The following is a 22,510-nucleotide window of genomic DNA, read 5'->3' as shown; positions in this document are numbered from 1 at the left end:
GGCAATGATAATTAATACACCTAACAAATTTTAATTAATATACCATTTTAAAATTAAGGTATCATTGATATACAGTCTTATGAAGGTTTCCCATGAACAACATCATGATTTCAACATTCATCTGTATTATCAGTACCCCTTACCCCACTGCGGGCTCTGTCAGCTTTGTAAAATGCTGGAGAGTCATTACTTGTCTTCGTACTGTGCTGCCTTCCCTGAGACCTATCTATATTGTAATTGCTAATTATAGTGCCCTTTAATGCCCTTCTCCCTCCCTACCAACTCCTTCCCTTTGGTAACCACCAGTCCTTTCTTGGAGTCTGTGAGTCTGCTGCTGTTTTGTTCTTTCAGTGTTGTTCTGTTGTTATACTCCACAAATGAGTGAAATCATTTGGTATTTGTCTTTCTCTGCCTGGCGTATTTCAGTGATCATAATATTCTCCAGCTCCATCCATGTTGTTGCAAATGGTGGATTTAGTTTTCTTTTAATGGATGAGTAATATTCCACTGTGCATATATACCACCTCTTCTTTATCCATTCATCTATTGATGGACACTTGGATTACTTCCATACCTTGGCAATTGCAAGTAGTGCTGTGATAAACATAGGGGTGCATATGTCTTTTTGAATCAAGAATCCTGTTTTCTTCTGGTAAATTCCTAGGAGTGGAATTCCTGGGCCGAATGGTATTTCTATTTTTAGTCTTTTGAGGAACCTCCATATTGCTTTCCACAATGGTTGAACAAATTAACATTCCCAATAACAGTGTAGGAGGGTTCCCCTTTCTCCACATCCTTGCCAGCATTTGTTGTTCCTTGTTTTTTGGATAGTGGCCATTCTAACTGGTGTGAGGTGATATCTCATTGTGTTTTTAATTTGCATTTCCCTGATGATTAGCCATGTGGAGCATATTTTCTTTTCATGTGCCTGTTGGCCATCTGAATTGCTTCTTTGGAGAAGTTTTTGTTCATATCCTCTGCCATTTTTTAATTGAGTTCTTTATTTTGGGTGCTGAGGTATGTGAGTTATTTATATATTTTGGATGTTAACCCCTTATCAGATAAGTCATTTACAAATATATCCTCCCATACTGGTGGATGCCTTTTTGTTCTGCTGATGGTGTCCTTTGTTGTACAGAAGCTTTTTAGTTTGATGTAGTCCCATTTGTTCATTTTTGCTTTTGTTTCCATTGCCCAAGGAGATATGTTCAGGAATAAGTTATATTCAAGAGATTTTTGCCTGTTTTCTTCTATGAGTTTTATGATTTTATGACTTATTTGGGTCTTTTATCCATTTTGAATTTACTTTAGTGTATAGAGTTAGACAATAATCCAGTTTCATTTTCTTACATGTAGCTGTCCAGTTTTGCCAACACCATTTGTTGAAGGGACTTTCTTTTCCCCATTGTATGTCCATGGCTCCTTTATCGTATAGTAATTGGCTATATATGTGTGGTTTTATACCTGGGCATTCTTTTCTGTTCCATTGATCTATAGGTCTGTTCTTGTGCCAGTACCAAATGGTTTTGATTACTGTGGCTTTGTAGTAGAGCTTGAAGTTAGGGAGTGTAATATCCCCAGCTTTGTTCTTCCTTCTCAAGATTCCTTTGGCTATTCAGGGTCTTTTGTGGTTCCATATGAATTTTAGAACTATTTGTCCTAGTTTGTTGAAGAATGCTGTTGGTATTTTGATAGGGATTGCACTGAATACATAGATTGCTTTAGGGAGGATGGTCATTTTGACAATATTAATTCTTCCTATCCATGAGCCCAGGATAGATTTCCATTTATTGGTGTCTTTAATTTCTCTTGTAATTTTCAGTTTTCAGGGTATAGGTCTTTTACCTCCTTGGTTAGGTTTATTTCAAGGTATTTTTTTTTTTTGATGCAATTATAAATGGAGTGTTTTTCCTGATTTCTCTTTCTGTTACTTCATTAGTATATAGGAATGCAACAGATTTGTGTGTACTAATTTTGTATCCTACAACTTTGATGAATTTGGTTATTAGTTGTAGTAGTTTTTGGGTAACTTCTTTAGGGTTTTTTATGTACAATATCATGTCATCTGCAATCATTGACAGTTTAATTTCCTTTTTACCAATCTGGATCCCTCCTATTTCTTTGTGTTGTCTGATAGCCATGGCTAGGACCTCCAGAACTATTTTAAATAAAAGTGGTGAGAATGGGTATTCTTGTCTTGTTCCCAGTCTTAGAGGAAAAGCTTTCAGCTTTTCACTGTTAAGTATGATATTGGCTGTGGGTTTGTTGTATGTGCCCTTTGTTATGTTGAAGTACACACCCTCTATACCCATTTTGTTGCAAGTTTTTATCATAAATGGATATTGAATTTTGTCAAAAGCTTTTTCAGCATCTACTGAGATGATCATGTGATTTTTGTCCTTTTTGTTGATGTGGTGTATGATGTTGATTGATTTTCGAGTATTGTAACATCCTTGCCTCCATGTAATAAATCCCACTTGATAATGATGGATGATCTTTTTGATGTATTTTTAAATTCAGTTTGCTAATATTTTGTTGAGTATTTTTGCATCTATGTTAATCAGGGATATTGGTCTGTAATTTTCTTTTTTTGTGGTATCTTTGCCTGATTTTGGTATTAGAGTGATGCCGGCCTCAGAATGAGTTTGGAAGTATTCCCTCCTCTTCTACTTTTTGTTGCTCTTCAGCAACAAGAAGGCGGGGGGACAAGCAGGACCAGCCTGTTATCCCCGGGGCTGAGCGAGAGGGCAAGTGTCGGCGGCTTAGACACCCTCCCCTGAGATCTAGGGAAAAAACAAAACCACACCAAGCCGGGAGATGTGTCAGTCTCAAGGGCACAGCAAAACTCAGCTTTATTCCATCAGAGGCTTAGTTATATAGGGGAAGATAAGGAAGTAACAGAAACCAATGGGAATTGATTATATCATCTGTCACTAGGGTCTTTAGGCAGGTTTCGGGTTAGGTGGGGAGGCGGAGTTAGGGCCAAGAGCGTGCACGCGGGAAGCTAGTTAGGCCACGAACGTGGAAATAATGAGGGAGGATGGAAACCTACAGTCCGCAGCCGTCACAGGACTAAAAGAAGCAAAAGGTCCCAACACTTTTTGGAAAACTTTAAGGAGAATGGATATTAGGTCTTTAAATGTTTGATAAAGTTCAGCTGTGAAGCTATCTGGTACAGGATTTTGTTCTTAGATAGTGATTACCAATTCAATTTCGTTGTTGGTCTGTTTAGTTTTTCTGTTTCTTCATGCATCAGTCCTAGAAAGTTCTACTTTTCCAAAAGGTTGTCCTTTTCTTCCAGGTTATTCAATTTGTTAGCATATAATTTTCATAGTTTTCTCTAATAATTCTTTGTATTCCCATTGTGTCTGTAGTTATTTTTCCTTTCTCATTTCTGATTCAGTTTATGTGTGTTTAGTCTCTTTTTTTCTTGATAAGTCTGGCTAGAGATTAATCTACCTTGCTTATTTTCTTGAAGAACGAGCTCCTGGTTTCATTGATTCTTTCTATTGTTTTATTCTTCTCAGTTTTATTTATTTCTGCTCTGATAATTATTATTTCCCTTCTTCTACTGACTTTGTGCTTCATATGTTCTTCTTTTTATAGTTTCACTAATTGTGAATTTATTCAAAATTCTGTTTATTTATTCACTAACTGTTCATTTGCGACTGTTCTTTTTTGAGGTAAGCCTGTATTGTTATATACTTCCCTTTTAGAACTGTCTTTGCTGTATCCCACAGGTTTTGGGCTGTTGAGTTCTTGTTTTCATTTGTCTCCATATATTGCTTGATCTCTGTTTTTATTTGGTCATTGATCCATTGGTTATTTAGGAGCATGTTGTTAAGCCTCCATGTGTTTGTGGGCTTTTTTGTTTTCTTTGAATTATTTGTTTCTAATTTCATATCTTTGTGACCTGAGAGGCTGGTTGGCAAGGTTTCTATCTTTCTAAATTTACTGTGGCTCTTTTTGTGGCCTAGTATGTGATCTATTCTGAAAAACATTCCATGCACACTTGAGAAGAATATGTATCCTGCTGCTCTTGCATGGAGTGTTCTTTAGATGTCTGTGAGGTTCATCTGTTCTAATGTATTGTTAAGTGTCTCTGTCTCCTTACTTATTTTCTGTCTGATTGATCTGTCTTGGTATGATTGGTATGTTGAAGTCTCCTTGAATGAAAGCATTGCATTCTATTTCCACCTTTAATTCTGTTGCTATTTGTTTCACATATGTAGGTGCTCCTATATTGAGCACATAGATATTTACAATGGTTATATCCTCTTGTTGGACTGACCCGTTTATCATTATGTAATGTCCTTCTTTGTCTCTTTTTACTTTCTTTGTTCTAAAATCTATTTTGTCTAATATAAGTACTGCTACTCTTGCTTTTTCTCCCTATTATTTGCATGAATGTCTTTTTCCATCCCTTCACTTTTAGTCTGTGTATTCTTTGGGTTTGGAGTGAGTCTCTTGTATGTAGCATATAGATAGGTCTTGTTTTTTTATCCATTCTGTAACTGGTATGTGTCTTTTGATTGGTGCATTCAGTCCATTTACATTTAGGGTGATTATCTATAGGTATATGCTTATTGCCTTTGCAGTCTTTAGATTTGTGGTTACCACAGCTTCAAGGGCAGCTTCCTTACTATCAGTGTGTCTTAATTTGCTTATTATGCTATTTCAAACATACTCAAAAGGTTCTTTTTTTCCCCTTCTTCTTCTTCTTCCTCCTCTGCTCTTTATTTATTTAGTGTTATATTCTGTACTCTTTGTGCATCCCTTAACTATGCAAGTAGTTGATTTAATTTTGCATTTGCTAAGTAATTATTCAATCTACTTCCTTTACTGTGGTTTTACTTTCTCTGGTGACAACTACTTAGCCTTAGTGGCACTTCCATCTAGAGCAGTCCCTTTAAAATACACTGTGGGGACAGTTTGTGAGAGATAAATTCCCTCAAGTTTTGCTTATCTGGAAATTGTTTAATCCCTGCTTCAAATTTAAATGATAATCTTGCCAGGTAAAGTATTCTTGGTTGGAGGCTCTTCTGTTTCATTGCATTAAATATATCATGCCACTGCCTTCTGGCCTGTAAGGTTTCTGCTGATAATTCTTATGAGAGCCCAATAGAATTACCTTTATAAGTGATCTTTTTTCTCTCTCTGGCTTCTTTCAGTTCTCTCTCCTTGTCCTTGATCTTTGCCATTTTAATCATTACATGTCTTGTTGTTTTCTTCCTAGGGCTCCTTGTGTTGGGACATCTCTGCACTCCCATGACCTGAGAGACTATTTCCTTCCCCAGATTGCAGAGATTTACAGGAATTATTTCCTCAAAGAAACTTTTTATCCCTTTTTCTCTCTCTTCTTCTGGTACCCCTGTAATGCAAATGTTGTTCCATTTGGTTTGGTCACACAGTTCTTATATTATTCTTTCATTCCTAGAGATCGTTTTTTCTCTCTGTGCCTCAGATTTTTTGTTTTCCTGTTCTCTAATTTCTATTTCATTTACCATCTCCTCTACTTCATCTGAACTACTTTTGAATCCCTCCATTGTATGTTTCATTTCAGGTTCTGTATTTTTTAAGTTTCTCTCTCTTTCTTGAATTCCTCCCTGATATCTTGAATATTTTTCTGTAGTGCTGTGTGCATGTTTATGATTTTTATTTTTAAATATTTTTCAAGAAGATTGGTGATTTCAGTTTCACTAAGCAAATTTTTTTTTCTTGAATTTTTGTTTGGACAAAATTCCTCTCTTAATTCTTTTTTTTTTTAGTGTGTTTTATGGGATAATAGATTTGTGTAAGAGGTGCTCTCTAGTGATCTGAAGCTCTACTCTCTGGAACTGCAGGGCACCTGTAGCAATGGCAGGGGTCATAGGTAAGTGGAGCTGGTGCCTGCCAGGATGAAAGAGCTCTTTCCTGCTTCCCAGCTGTAGTGCCTGCCTCCACTGCCAGGTCCAGTGGGCCAAGCTCACAAGGAGGAGCCTCCTCATTATGCCCCATCAGCAGGGTCACTCTCCAGCTGGTCTGACACATTGGTGGGGACAGAAGGTGAACACAACCAGTGCCTGCCAAGAGGAAGCAGTGGCAGGCTGCATAACACAGTGGGATGCCTCGGGTCTGTGTTGCCAGCCAGGGGGATGGAGTGTCTGAAGCTCCTGAGAGTTCCTAACTTGCTGGGCTCAGTGTGCCAGTGGATTTTGTCTACCAGCCTCTTCTCCTGAACAGCGAGCTCTGTGCAATCTTTGCCCCTTTAGCGCCCCTCTCACTGCTGGGAAGTCTTTCAAACTGCCTGTCTTTCTTTTGTACCTGGGGTGAGTTGTGCAAACCTGTTCTCCACAAGCGGCTGGAATCTCAGTCTTTCCTAGTATTCCTCCAGTCTTTGCTTCCCAACCTCACTAATCTCCAGCACACCATGTAATGTGGGTTCATGTTCCTGGAACAGATCTTCAGGGCTGCGTGTTCAGCAGTTCTGAGCTTCTACTCCCTCCCTGCTCCAGTTGTCTTCCTCCAGCCAGTGAGCTGGAGTGGGGGGAGGGCTTGGGTCCCACCGGATTGCAGTTTTGCTACTTTACCCTTTACCTCTGTGAAGCCTTCTCTGTTCCCCAGATGTAGGCAGTCTGTTTGAAGGCCTCCAGTTGCTCTTTCAGGATTAGTTGTATTTGCTGTATTTTCATGTTCTGTGTAGTTTTTGGATGAGGTTTCTGCCTTACTTCTTATGCCGCCATCTTTCTCCCATCCCTAATCATATATAGCTTTTAAATGCCATCCTTTTGAATTCCAGTGTCAGTTCTTCTAAAAAAAAAAGCTTACTAATGTCTTCTACATTAACATTCATTAGAAATAGGGGCATTGCTGTATTTTATTGTGAACAATCATTAAAAAGCAGATCACTGTATATAACAGTCCCTCTTTATCCACAGTTTTGTTTTCCTTGGTTTCAGTAATGTATATAGTCATCTATGATTATGAAGCAGATGATCCTCCTCCTTCTGGCATATAGTTAGAAGGTCATCACTAGCCTAATGCCTACATCACTCATATCACTTCATCTCATCATGTAGGCCTTTTATCATCTCACATCATCACATGAAGAGGGGTAAATACATGTAGTACAAACTGTCAAGTGATCTCAGGTTCCAAATAAATGTCTGAGTTTAAATTTTTCATATTTGTCCACATAATAGAGTCATGGTTACATTTGCTTTGACACTAACAATTGCTTTGATGGGAATTTTTATGGAAGGCATGCTAACGTGATAATGTCTTTTCTTGTACACAGTTATAGAAAAGGAAAAAATATAATCTGTGGACAATTAATATTTACTTTCTCCTTTTTTGTGCACATTATTTGTAGATTTCTCCAGGACACAGACTATTTTTTGAGGCTAGCACATTAGGCAGTAAAAATCCTAAGTATGAGCATGGTGTACTGGGGGAGAGCTAGCTGGGTTCTGCCTTTGTTTCTGTGCCACTCTCTTCCTCTTCACAAATACATTGGATAATCATAAAGCTGGTCTGATCCAATGCTGCTGTTGGATATCACTCTACGCTCTCCTTTAGCTGAAGTTTTGGCAGAGGATTTGAAAGCAAAGTCTGATATCTTGGCAACATGTACTCACTGCTTGAATTAAAAAGAAAGAAAAATGTTTTTTGAACTTAGTACAAATTTTCTTATTTTCCACCATCTAAATCCACCAGCTACTTGTCAATGTTTTTTTTTTAAACTGGGGCAACTCATATATTGCTACTTTTAATGTTCTCAGTCAAAATTATTTAATTTCTATTTCATCCTAATGAACACATTTATTTTATAAGGTCAGCAACTTGAGAAATCTTAAATCACTATTTTTTGTTCTGTGACATATTTTGTATTTTTACAAACCAGCTATTACAGACTCTATACTTAGATTTGTTAACCCTTTTTATATCACAGGTCTATGTCTTTATAATATGTGTCATAAATTATATTAGCCATACTCCACTTTGCTGGTTTTAACTTAGCTCTATGGGTACTTAATCTTTTAAATGTTCTAAAAAATCATCATTTTTTGTTTTGATTTATTGGAGATGAAATCCATTTATTGAACAAAAAGTCATTCTCAAATCATGATGGTTTTCTTTATGTTCTGCTTGTCCAGTTTTATTGTAATAGACAATAGTAAGAGGTTAAAATATCTTGGAAGGCAAATAATAAAATTAAGCAAAATAATTTGAAGTTTAATAATTCTCCATCAAGATATAAATGTTAAAGGATAAGAAAGAGTATTGTTTTGCCCATCCTTAGAAATTCTTATGACCTAAATATTGCTTAGTGAGCCAAAATGTAAGCTTTTAAATTAATACATAAACAAATTCCTTTACCTGGTATTTTTATTTTCTATTTGGAGAACTAATTAATGTACCCTTTATCATGTTCAGAAAATATTAGAAGTTCAAATAAAAAGATTTTGAAGAAATTATACTAAAAATGTCTTTGGGATATTGTGTGGCAGTGTTTTCAGTAAAGTTGAAACATCAAGTTAAATTACATCTAAACAAATTTACTTTTGAAGAAATTATTTTGTTTCTATGTAAAAACATGTGTTCTATTCTTAGCCTATAAACTCTTAGTTTATGTGTATTGTAGGATATGATCTCATTCTTCTCTGCTAATTCAGTATCCAATCTGTAACTTCAGTCACTAACAAGCATCATTTATCATTAGATTGACTTAAACTAAATTATTCCAAAAACAGCTTAATGTGAAGGTTACTACAACTTCAGTGAAGAATAAATTGTAGTAGTAACGAAATACTGTAACATAATGAATTGAAAACATAATATATCCATTTGAAATGTTTATAAAAATTGTTTATTTTTAATAAGGAAAATTATAAGAAATACAATAAATATTTCAGCCATCCCTGAAATGATGTAAGAAGAATAATTTCTATAAATGATATTATAAAGTTTTAGATTTACTTCACTGAAAAGCCCTTTTTTTTAGCTGAATCACAACTGGATACTTAGGTGGCACAAATTTACACATAATTTAAACAACATAGCCTCCTTTTCATGTAGAAAATTATACAGCTGATCCAGATTTCCTATAATTTGGCAATTTGGGAACTTGGTTGCTCTTTCTACACATGTCATTGAAATGTAACTTTCACATAATTCATTTAGTTACTGGAATCCTTTCCTGGAGTACTTTTGATCCCTTGAATGTTCCATGCTTTCTGTCCCTTTCTGTGGAGATTTACAGTGTATGCTCTTTCTGATTTGACTGTCTTCTACTCCAACCCTCTTTTGAGTATGTTTTTTAGTCATAGTATCCCTTCCCATTTCTGCTAATGTACACAACACCACACTGCAATACCCTATTTGTCTGTTTTGCCTTTAGGCTAAACTATACAGACTGTACCAGTGTCATAAGACTTGACACATAATAAGAACTCCATAAGTATTTGTAGGATGAATGAGAGTTAGAAATAAATGCGTCAGAATATTGTTGGATCTCTTCATTTTTTCACAAAACCCAGTGAAATCTTTCAGCCCTACAAATACAGATGAACAGAGAAATAAAAGGAACTAACAGTATTTGCTATCATGCTGCTGTGGGCTAGGTATGAAGCCAGGTATTTTGCATACAATATCAGTAGGATCAAAGGATCAATAATTCTAAAACTCCTCCTTTGATAAATGAATAGATTACTAGGTAATAATCTCAATGTAATTAATTATCAATCTCATCCCCTCCCTAACCCTTTTCTTACATGCGAATCCCTAAAAAATCATAATCAAGCCTATAAAGTTGAAAACAAAATGAAGGCATCATGATGACAAAAACATAGAAATAAAATGTTCTTGGGATAATCTAAATGTGTTGAAAACCATTTCTTGTCCTATGGTCATTTATGTACTCCTCATACATGCAAATCATGAATGTAATAGATAATACATATATTCGTGGTGGATAAAGTCCTGTGAAGTAGTTACCAATGAATGCAGAAGAGAGGACAGTCCCAAGAATGGCTTTTTTGAACCCAGCTATAATCTCTGTACAAGAGAGACAATGTTGTCTGTATATTTTATATTTCTGTTGCTTTTATATAATTTTTTGATTAACAAGCCTCCCCACACTTCCCAATTTATGTCAGATTTTAAGTTCAAAGAGAAAGGCAGGTCACATTTTCTTTCTTTTGTCAATCTCAGTAATTTTGACTGTATGCAAAAATAAAGCTGCTGTCCTGCTTTTAGTAGTTATAATTGACTTTTATATTCCTAGTGATGGATTTTTATTGATCCAGCTACACACTCTCAGCTGTTTTTATCAGCAGCACATTAACACACACAAACATCACACATAGTGGCTTTCCATATACATCATGAGAGTCTAAGCAAAGCAACATGTGTAATTCATGACTGTAAACGTTGTTATCTGGATGGAGCTTCATTAGCCGAGCACACTAGGCAAACAAACTAACTAGCTCATCTCTGGTCATAGCTATCCTTAAGAAAAAATGATGAACCAATAACTAATTCCTATGTGTTTATGCTAATGTTTACCCTTACAGATAGTAAAGAACAATTTTACAGAGTTGTATGTGGCAGTAATAAATATTTAGAACTATACAATTTATAAGAAATGGTAGAAAAACATTCTTATTTGCCTCCATTCTTCCTTAAAGGAAAAGTAATATCCACGCTGGTCAATATATGTATTTTATTCCCTCAAACTTTGTTATGTCTAAGTTAAAGAGGAACTAAAACAACATATTAGCCTAACAAAAGCTTAAGATACTCTCCTAGTATTTAGTATATTTCCTATTCAATGCATGAGTGAATATCCTTTGAAAGGAGTACAGAGAAACCAGCTCTTTATATAAAGTTTCTGCCATGAAGAAACACATCTTCTAATCTCCAACAGGTTATTCAGACTCTACGACTGACACACTGCCTACTAACCTAAGGAAGGAACTTGGTTCTTTAAATATATTCTTTAGATTCTCACACACAACATAAATTTATGAAAGTCTGAATGATGATTGCAACTCACACATTCTAGTGATTTTAGACTGATGGCAGGCTTCTGCTCCTCCTAGAAATATGTTAGGCAGCAGTTGATGAAAAATGGAAAAATAGGGATGCACAAATAAATGTACTATTTATAACAAATGTCACACATGGTTTCCAAATAGATTTTTCATAGAGCATGGAAGTTGAAAACTGCTTCTAAACTGTTTGAAACTGAAATTATTATTTGAGCTTGGATGCCAACTCAACAGATTATACTCTGAATAAAACAATAATTTCTATCTTAATTCTTTCTTTTTTTGGAACTGATAATTTTGATCGAAGATTTCAACATGTGGGACTTACTTTCGATGGAAATAGAGTCTCTAAATTGTGAACTATTAAAGGATATCTAAAAATACAAATCAATCTTTTAAAATAATTCTTCTAACATACTTTTACTTAATCTAAAAGAACCCAAGTCCCTGTATGTGTCAATTCCAAAATTCTTTTGCAATGAATTCCAATAATAATCATTGTCATTTACAAGAAAAAGAGGCAAAAGTATGTGTAATGATTTTATTTATGAAGTCATCAAAATGGTAGTCCTTATTAATTTGAGACCATCGCATGAGAACTGAGAGCAATCTGGACAGAATAGACTTCTCAAACGGTGAAAAATATTAATTCTAATAACAGCATTATGACTACTTTCTCATGGGAGAGTGGTAAATTTTATTAGTAATTTAAAATTTTTTCTCATTTTGCCCAGTGAAGTTGCTGGAAAATTCTTTACCATTAAAATTATCTGTTCTTCTAAATGTGGGTGTGCATGTAAGGTGGAACTGGGAGAGGATAGTTTAATAGCTCACACCAATTGAAGCACACCTGTCTTCAAGCATGACTGTCTAGTCTTCAAAACTGGTAGTACCTTCCAGTTGTTTCTCTTTTGAAAGGTGGAGTAGGAATGTTAAAAGTGGAGAAGCTGTGAGCAGCAAATCACAGATTTGGGCTTTTCAAAATTTAAAACTGAGGTAAGTTAGTAAAGGAGGTTTGTGTGCCTGTTCAAAGATAGTGTGTATCCAGAGGGAGAATCACTCTTGTAGAATTGTGGATTTTTCACTTTCATTTTCAAACTTAATATTCAAAATAACACTTAAACCAATATCACAAATGGGGCATATGATATATATTTAAGAGAAATCTCTAAGTATATTTCCTCACTATTTTGTGGATGAATGGTTATTTATAGGTTTCAAATGTGTTGAAGTCATTTAGAAAATGTTTTCATTTTCCTTTCCTTAAAGTTAATGTTTTCTGCATGCTATTTACCTTGTGTTATCCTTTTCCTAACCTTCATTCCAATTTATAACTTATCTTTATGCATATTTTGCTTAAGTAACTTACCTAAAGAATATTCTAGGAAGAAAATAGTGTAAACGTCTTAAACACATCCCTATTCTTTTCCTGTATAGAATAGGTGAGGAGGAGCGTTGGGCTAATGAAGGGAGTCTTTTAGGGTGTAGATTACTTGCATTTAGATGTCTTTCTTTTTTCTGTATGGCATTTATAGTATTATCTTGCAGGGTAATTATTTTTATTTAAGAACTCATGGTTTTTGTTTTCAAAATGACATTAAATTTTAAGCACCACTGCATAACATTTTTATGTTTGGTTAGCATTTCAAGGAGGCTGAGAAAGAGTTAGTTGTACTTGCCCATCTCTAACTGACTGAATTAAGAACTGCACTGCCAGAGAGAAAAGGGGAAATGTCAAAATGATCTTTCCCCCTCTGTTTTTCCAGATACCCAAGGCCTGAAGCATTTTAAACAATGCATACACCACCTAGTAAACAGTCTCAGGGCCTGTTCCTCCTGTTCAGCAGGGACCACGCTTAGTAACCTGCATACTGAATTGTGTCCAGATCCCTAGGATGACAGACAACCCACAGAATCCCTCCCTGAGTCTCTGTAACAGACAATGAAGGGTGTGACAAGAGGTGCAGGACCTGGGGGACTGGGAAAATAGCCAGGATTCAGCAGAAGCTCTTTTCACTCTGGTTTCATAATTTTCTCAAGTTAGCAAGAGACCAGAGCTACCATTTGGAATTAGAGTTAAGGAAATGGAAAGACCTCACAGAATCCTTGGTAAACTTTCTTTCTTACCCTTGTGGACTTGAACCTGTCTCAGATCATTCTGGAGTTTGGTTTCATAATGCTCATCAAACAAAGTTTTAATTTTGTTTGATAAATGAAAGCTTTACCATGGCCAGAAGAGGTGTAGCAATTAAAATTGACTAGGCTTAAATGAATGATTTTTTAAAAATGCTCTACATTTACCTAGGACCCTCTAGGGACCTTATTCTAGTCTTTGGTTGACAGTAAGATCAGCTTTAATGATGAACACTGCCTCATTTTTCTCTTCAATTTATTCTCCATATAAAAATATTTTCCTGGTGAATTGACTGCTTTATAGTGCCTTTATTACCACATTGTCTTAAAATATATTTCACTTGCCTTACGGATGCTACATTTTATGTTGCCTTATATACATTAATGATACTAGACTCACCATCACATTGAATGAATATGAATTATTTTCCCTGTAATGAGAATTGATTGTGCTAATCCACTCACACATTTTGCCTGTATATGATGCATCTACACATTTCCCAGGATGAACTGGTCTACATGGTGTGATTTTTAAAATTATTTTACAGGGCTATCCACCCCAAATAATCTTACCCACCCTGGTGCTAGCAGTTCTACCAACAGAGATACATTCTTTTGGTTCTTAGGTATTATCCAAATTTAAAATCCCTGTTTAAAATAATGTATCTCTAGGAGGCATAGTATCTGAAGCTACCATAAATAATATTTTAAAAGATATTGGGTAATAGTCTTCTATGGAAAGGTCCTTGCAGTGCCTGGAAAGTAGACCCAGTAGAGAAGTCAGCTGCCTGTTATGGGAGAAAGAACTGAAGAGGAGAAGTGTCAGACCATCAAAAACATATTGTCTATGTACAGTTCTCCCCTGCACATATCCTCTCCTAGTCTGCTTGCAATAAAATGACACAGACCATCTGAGACAGGTGATTCAGAATATGTGTGTGTGTGTGAATGTGTATGTGTTTCATGAATCTATGTCTATACATGCTCCCACCACCTCCTTAACCCCTGGCCAACACTAATCTGTCCTTTTCTCTAATTTGTCATTTCAAAAATAGTATGTAAATATATTCACACGGTATGTAAACTTTTGGGGATTGGCTTATTTTACTCATCATAATTCTCTGGAGATTTATCCAAGTTGTTGTGTGTGTCCACAGTTTGTTATTATAGCTTAGTATTCCATGGTATGGACGTACCATAATTGTTATCCATTCACCCATTGAAGGTCATCTGAGTTGTTTCCAGTGTTTGGCTAATATGAATAAAACTGCTGTAAACATTCATGTACAGGTTTTTGAGTGAAAGCAAGCCTTCCTTTCTCTGAGATATATGACAGAGGGCAGTTACTAGTCATGTGTTTGTTGCATATTTAGTTTATAAGAAAATAGAAAACTGCTTTCAAGAGAGGCTATTTGCATCTCCACAAACAATGTGTGGGGATCCAGTTTCTGATAGATGTATATTGAAGCTCACTGTAGTTTTAATCTCATTTTTTTCTAATTTATAAATTCTTCAACATTATTTCATGTGCTTATTTTCTATCTACATAATCTTTGGCGGCTTTTTTGAGTGTCTCTAGCCCATTTTTCTAGTTGGATTATTTGTCTATTTGGTATAGATATATAACTCCTTTATATATTGCTAAATTCTATTTACTGATTCGTGTATGAATTCTTACCACATGACTAGGAAGAAAGGGTGAAAACTTCATTATTAATTTTCAGTAATAGAGATCTAGTCCATAACAAGTTCTGTTATGTAGCTCTTTTTAATCAGAACACTTCACAGAAATATCTAGTTTGCCTTGAAAATCTGGTGGGATAAGTTTCTAATCAGTAAGGGATGATGTTGCCTGATTCTGCTGCAATCAACATTGGAATTTGGACTGCAGTAGTCATGTAGTGTGCACTTGAGCTAGGTGCTCTTATCTAACTACCGCTGAGTGGGTTTTTATAACTTAGAACTTCATGAAGAAGGCATTGAAATGATTAGTTGATGGTAAGAGAAGCAACACTCTGGAATGTGAACAGTATTCATTGTAATTCTCAATATAGTACGTTAAAAGTTATTACAAGAGAAAGTTAATATATATGTAATAAATTCCTCAATAATCCCCAAGTCCTTCCTAGCTAATAAACTAATGAAAACTTTAGACTACTATGGACCTTTCTTTTCTTTGCCTTATTCAGGTTCTGCTCATAATTTTATAATATCCCCAAATGTAGCGTCCTTTCTTATTTTCTGAGATTTTTTGTTTGATTGGATTAAAAAATGTTTGTTACTTTCCATGGACCTATTCATATATTCTAAAATGCTTATTAATATGATTTACTATGTACTAAATCTTTATCCCAAATAATATGCCAAATATGTTTTGTATTATTCCATAATGTTCTGAACAAACCTTCCTAGAGTATATTCCACAGAACATTATTTTCATGAAATATGTCACACTCATTACAAGAAAAAATATTTTTAAAATTGAATACTAAACTTAGCACTGAGCTAGGCATTGGGGATACAAGGTTTTAAAAGGGGTTTTCTTATTTGGATAAAATAAAAATTCCTAGATTATCCCAAGTTATAATTCCTAAACATTTTTTTCGGTGGTATGACTCAAATGTTTTATAATTAAAACAAATTTTTTTTCTCTCAGACCCATATGAAGTCTGGAGAACATAATGTGAAATTGTAGAGATTAAAATTTTTAATAAGTATTTGTGGTAAGAAGGAGAAAAATCATTAAAAATAGATTCTTGCCTAGTTTGGTCAGTTACTGGGGTTTCTATCTCAGGAGGAAGACAGAGTACTCAAAAAAATGGCTAGTTGGCAGAAGACAAATACTATTTGTATAAAAATGGTTACTATGATAATTTCTTTCTAAATTCGTTGTTTGATATAGGATAGGTGACTTTTCATCATACTCTATTACAACTGAGGTTGAGGAGAATATTAAATTGATTCTTCAAGAAATTTAGTCTCCAAGTCAAGTTGGAGAAAAGATAACTCTCGCAACCGTTTGGAGAACTTATCAGGGGAAACAATTCCAAGTAAATAATGTTTTTAAAAAATCACAAGCATTGTGGTGAAACAAAGCAGACTTGGTAAATTGCATATTAATTCATTTTTAATAAGTTTCATTTTCTACAATAACTTTAAATAAGCTTGCAGTTTTCTGGACAAACATATAGGGTATCTGAGGAGTGACTAGTGAGCTAGGACCTAAAGGGTGAAGAGGAAGTAACTGGGGAGTGGTGTCGGTGGGAGCCTGCAAAAGTCCTGTGGGAGTTGAAGCATTAGATTTGAGGACCTGAAGTAGAGCAGTGTGGCCGAGTCCAAAGACTGAAGTGGACTCTTAGTGAGGGATAAGACTAGAAAGGTAATAGCAAGATGATACAGCCTTCAAAGACAAGTTAAAATTTTATTCTAATCCCAAGAGCAGTGGAAAGACTTCTCTAAATTTTAAGGGGTGGTGGTGATTGTATTCATTCACATTTTTAGAAGATTACTCTAGCAGCAACATGGAGAACTCATCAGAAGAAAACAAGAGGGCAGAGAGGCCAATTAGGATGTGAATGACATTGGTAAGGGTAAGATATTCTGGGGGCTTGTACTTCAGTGATGACCGTCGAGATGGGAAGGAATGGGTAGCTCTAAGGGATACCGAGTAGTTAGAATTGACAGGATGGCTGGTGGTACCATTCATGAGGCTGAGACATTGCAAGAGGACCAGGTATTAATAGAGTTGTAATCATAGTAGAGATTGCTTAACAAAGAGCTGAGAAAGGAGACAGCATTCTGTAAACAAGTGTTAAGAAATTCTAATGGGTAGTGTCTAGGCAGTGGAGGATAAGCCTGCAGAAGAGACTCAAACAGAGTAGCCAGAGTTGGAGGAGGCAACTTGGAGAGTGTAGTGTCTCAGAAGCTCAGGAGAGAAGTGCATCCAACTGTGGGTTGCCAGAAGGTTCTTGGGTTTCATAACATGAGATCACTATGACTTTAGCAAGAGGTCTCCCATTACAGAGAGGAGAAAACCCAGACTAGAGTGGAATGAGAGTGAATGCCAGCTGAAACTGAAATGTAGACAACTTCTTTGAGATGTCGAGCACTGAAAAGAAGACAAAAATAAGGCCATATGTAGTGTACAGAACTCATACTTACCCTTTATTGTGAACCTGTTCCATGTTATCTGGTGTAATAGTTTTGTAAATGATTGAGGTACTCGTCTTGTAGATTTTTTTTTTCTTTTGAATACTACCACTAAGTTCCAATCTAATTTCTAAAGAAGAACAAATTATCTTTTAAGCTTTCTATGTCAGGCTGGGCATTTGCTGGTGAACCCAATAGTGCATAACTTTAATTAACATTATCATTTTTCTTAAGTGATTCAGTGGCAGAGTGTATTAATGCCATTTATATAATGTATTTTAAGTTAATTCTATGCCATTAACTGGGAAATGTACCAGTTTGCCAATAACTTATTTGTCCTATAAAAGGACCAAGATACTTATTGTGTTTACCTACAAAATAACTTGGTTCATTATGATTCAGAGTCACAGAGTGATTAAAAATTTCTATTAGAAAGGTTTAAAAGGTTCTTAAAGAGTCTTTTCTATGTTACTGACCTGAGAATTAGTGAATATTCTTGAATAGAGGTATTTGCATTGTGGTTCCTGTGTTGCAGTACTATAATAATATTTTTTTTTCATTTCCTTTTATGTTCAGAGAAAGTGAGTACCTTTATATTTTTTCTGATTAAAATATTATCTCAGCTGGAATATAAATGAAATATTTCAACATTAAAGGAAGAGGGAAGAATAAATGTTTTGGCTGGACATTTGTAAGAATTAAAGATAGTGCTTCAATAATTAATGCATTTTGAAATAAGATCTCAAAATTCATTACAGTTGTGATTTATTACTTCAAGGATTATGAAAAGGGGCACATAATTGAGAGGGGGAAAAAACTTCATTGCTAATTTTCTCCTATCTTGATAATTCATCTAATGCTTTCAAATATTTGAAAAGGACATTAGCCTAGTGGTAGGATAAATTAGAGCTGCTAAAATGGACCTTTTAGTTAAGTAAGCAGAGTGTTTTTTAAAAAACATGAGTTTTAATGTGTCTATCAAATCATCATTTCCTGTGAAAAGATTGATGTGAGTTCTGGTGTACCAAACTAAGCAAAACGTGCCTGCTACCTTCAAGGAGTTCATGGTCAAGAAGAGAGTGTCTTAGGTTTATCAAAATATGGCATGAGCTGATTCTTGAAGTAATAAAATAGTTGTTAAGGAAATGTTCAAATATATATGTGACAGGCAGAATTCTAAATGGCCCTCAGTATCTCCAGTTACTAATTCTGAGATGGCCTCCTGTATGCCAGTTATATAATTTAGCACTAATTTAGGATCGGAAAGTATTTTGCAGATGTATATAAAGACCCAAATCAACTGACTTCATGAAAAGAAATCTGTCTTGGGTGAGCCTGACCTAATCAGACTGGGTTCTCAGCAGGGAAAGATTCAAAGTACTAAGAGGATTTAGTTACATGAAGTTAAGAGGGCCATATTCCATCAGATAAATCACTGTTGATGGTAGCTATAGCCTTATGAATTACATTTATTAAATAATAAGACTTGAAAGTCAAAATGACTCCTTGATCCATGGGCTGCAGAATGGATGTTATGCTGGCATGAGAACAACATGAATCTTATCATACATCTCCATCAGAGCTCTTGGGTGACCAGGTCCCTTGTCAATGAGCAGTAATATTTTGAAAGGAATCTTCTTTCTGAGTGGTAGTTCTCACAGTGGTCTTAATGTATTCAGTAAACAAATATTGTGATAATGTGGTAAAATTTGGCAATATTTGAAACATTACCAAAATATGACAAAGTGAGCAAATGCTTTTGGAAAAAAATGGCCCTGATAGAGTTGCTTGACATATGGTTCCACAAACCTTCAGTCTGTGAAAAACACAGTGAAAGTGAAGGTCAATAAAGCAAATGGCAATAAAAGGGGTTTGCTTGTATATTGCATTTGAGTTTATAAAAGTGTCGTTTTTATATCCTGTATTCAAGGTCCAGACAGACCAAATGTGTTGACTGAAGGACATTGGAGAAACATGTTAGGAGGACAGTCCAAGGATGAATTTGGGGATAGACAGGGATCTTTCCACCAGTGAACAGGAGATCAGGCAGGTCTATAGACCATGATCAAGTATGTGAATAGAGATGGAGAAAGCAGGGAAGAGGAAGTGAGAAAAGCAGTATCTTTTTCTTACAGGCTAGCAAGACACTCAGATATATCACTCAGAAAAAAACATCACACATGACACACACCAAGTTTTAAAGCCACAAAACCTTCACAGTAGTAGTGTTTGGCTTTTCTTTCCTTCTAGTCTCATTCATATGGTCCTTTCTGTCCTTCCATCCTCAAGTTGACTGTTTACAGTAGGACAGATTATTAAAGACTTTGAAATCTTAATGTTTAAATATAAGACAAAACCTTTGTAGGTTTCTGAATAAAGGGGTAGCAAGAGGCATATGGAACTATAGGAACTTCAGAGGAGGAGAAATATCTTAGATGGACTTGGAATTTAGAGTGGAAGTCCAAGTTGTGATCCACATCACATATGGATTCTTTAATCTTTCCTATATGAAACAGAGAGACTACTGGTTCTTAGGAGGCAGAGATTTCATCAGTTCAGTTTAACCAATTCTGACATGGTAACTACTGTGTGTTTGGTATCTAAACCACAGAGAGCCACCATTGAAACTGGGATTTATTAGTGTAACGCTTTGGGTTTAATCAGTAGCCATGTGTGTAGTTTTCTGAATGTAATATATCTCAGCCAAATAATTCTGGAGAAATTATAGAAATGTTTCATAACTTTGTTTTGCTGGTGTTGCTCAGATTCTCAGACTGTCAACTTCTACCAGAAGTTTGAAGATGAAATAATTTGAAGGAGCATCAGATTATGCATTTATGAAATTCCCATATGGCTAATATTTTCAAATTTTGAAGTCAGAAACACATGTATTTGATTCCCTGTCTGTCATATTCTACCTATGGGATCTTGCATTCCTCTTTGGTAAAATAAGAATAATAAGGTATGTCGTAAAAGGTTTTCTGAGTGCAGTATATTAGACATTTCGGTGAAAATTATTTAGTATAATGCCAAGCCCAGAAAACTTGTAGTAAATATTAGTTTACTTCTTTTCTCAATATTCAAAGAAAAACTGAAAGCATGAATTGGAATTTCCAGATCCAGTGTTCTTCCTTACAGTTTCACACATCAGTACCTGATACAGCTACTGTTTTATTTTCATTCACAGTCACTAGCTTTCCACATGTGTAGAGAATTCCCTTCCTGTTTTGGAATGTTGAAGAGCCCTTTGGCATTTTACAGATCACTTCAGTTCACCTAGAGGATAAAAATTACTTTAAACAAACAAACATGCATGCAAACAAAAAAAACCATAATATAAAACCACATCTCCAGGGACTAGGACACCAGACTATTTCTCTACATAATACAGGCAGAAATCATTAGAGCTCAGGACAGGATATCATTCCAATGACGCAATGCCTATGTTCTTTTGCTTGATTCTGTTCTTTAAAGCAGAGTAAGAAGAGACTTGCTTTTCAAGAAATCCTCCCAAATTAAAAAAATATCTTTCTGAACTATCATATAGCGATGTCAATAGTACTGTCCTTTTTTTCTTCCTTTTCACCACGGCTGAGGGAGCATGAGCTACAGAGTTAAAGCAGACCTGAATTCAAATCCTGCTAGTCAAATGCTGTCTTACCTTGGGAGTTAGCTCACCTCCCTGAGCCTCAATTTATATGTAAATTGAATTAGTACCTAGTAGCATGGTTGTGAGGATGAAATGAGGTAATACATGAACATTTCTTTGCACAATGTCTGACATAGATAAAATACTCGATAAAATTTAGCGGCAGTTTATAGCAATTATTATTAGGCAGATAAAAAACATGTAGTAATGCCTGTGCAGGCTCACACAGGACTGGGGCTCCCTGAAATTTCTTCAGGAGTTTTACTGAGAAAACTGTTAAGAATTTCCAGGTTCAAATCTCAGAGTCCCATTTCAGGACACTGAAATGGATATTTAGATTGAAAATTACAAATCCAGAGATATTAAGATATAGACATGGGGAAACACTGGTCAAGATAGTTTAAAGAAAATAGATGTGTGGGCGTAATCTTTAATGGAGGAAAGCTGATTTGTTCAACTTATTCTTAAAAATATGTTATTCTAAGGAGCCTATGAGCAGTGTGAGATCTCCAAAACACAGATATTCATAATCACACCATCCAAATTATTGCACAGCCAGACATACTCTGGAAGATGATTGACCTGAAGCATATTCAGTGTCTGTTTCTTATCTCTCCACTCAAAATATTTAACACAGCAAAATTTTTAAAAAGTGCATAAATTTTTTTCTTACTTAGAAATTAAAGATAGCCTCTTAGAAGAAGAGAGAAAGAAGGAATGTCACAAAATGGAAAATAGAGCTTGAAGTCAAATCTAGGCCTTAAATTTTGAAATCAAATCTAGGCTTTAAATTTTGTTTCTTCTGTTTGTGAACGTGATGATCTTGGGAGAAGTCACCCAGGCTTTCAGAGTATCAATCCCTTCACTGTTTTGAAGGGTCACTGGAAGAAACAAAAGGAGATAATAAGGGTAAACCCACTCCTAACATCGCTACACCTACATGAAATGGTCACATTCACCCAGTTGCTACAGACATTTGCAAATTGGTGTCTACTTTATCCTAGGCTATTTTCCCATCTTCCTATTTTTAACCCTTTCCCAGTATCTGCCCTTATGTCTAGTCTTACTTGACTTTGTGCCTTGACTTCCCTATCTCTTGCCACACCGCTGTCTCCTTCCATGGCAGATGTCACATGGCCTACTGCCAGGCTCAGTTCCAGCTCTTCCATGAGAGACTGTGTTCAGGGGCTGACCCTTGGCTCCGCGCAAGTTCGCTCTGCTGGCTCCAGCTCTGGGACAGTGTTCTGGCTGTCTACTAGCAACCACTAACCCAACCCAACCCCACTGGCCAGGGAAGGGCTTTGGAAAGTAAACTAAAATTTGCTATCTATGTCCGTGGGGTTAAATGGGAGCATGCTGGCTGCCAATAATTCAGTTTCAATGCTTTGGTCTCCACAGGACAGAAGTGTTTGAGCTGAGTTTATGCCTGAAATAATATCATACTCTTTCAATACCAGCTAGCCAGAAGGTTTATCTCCCTTACCTGCCACAGATGGAATCATTCCATGTCTCAGGACTCTGAGCTGCAGAGGACACAGCATTGGGAATA

The sequence above is a fragment of the Manis pentadactyla genome, chromosome 1 (genome assembly GCF_030020395.1).
Source record: "Manis pentadactyla isolate mManPen7 chromosome 1, mManPen7.hap1, whole genome shotgun sequence".
Lineage (NCBI taxonomy): Eukaryota > Metazoa > Chordata > Mammalia > Pholidota > Manidae > Manis > Manis pentadactyla.
Note: the sequence above shows the minus strand (reverse complement) of the source record.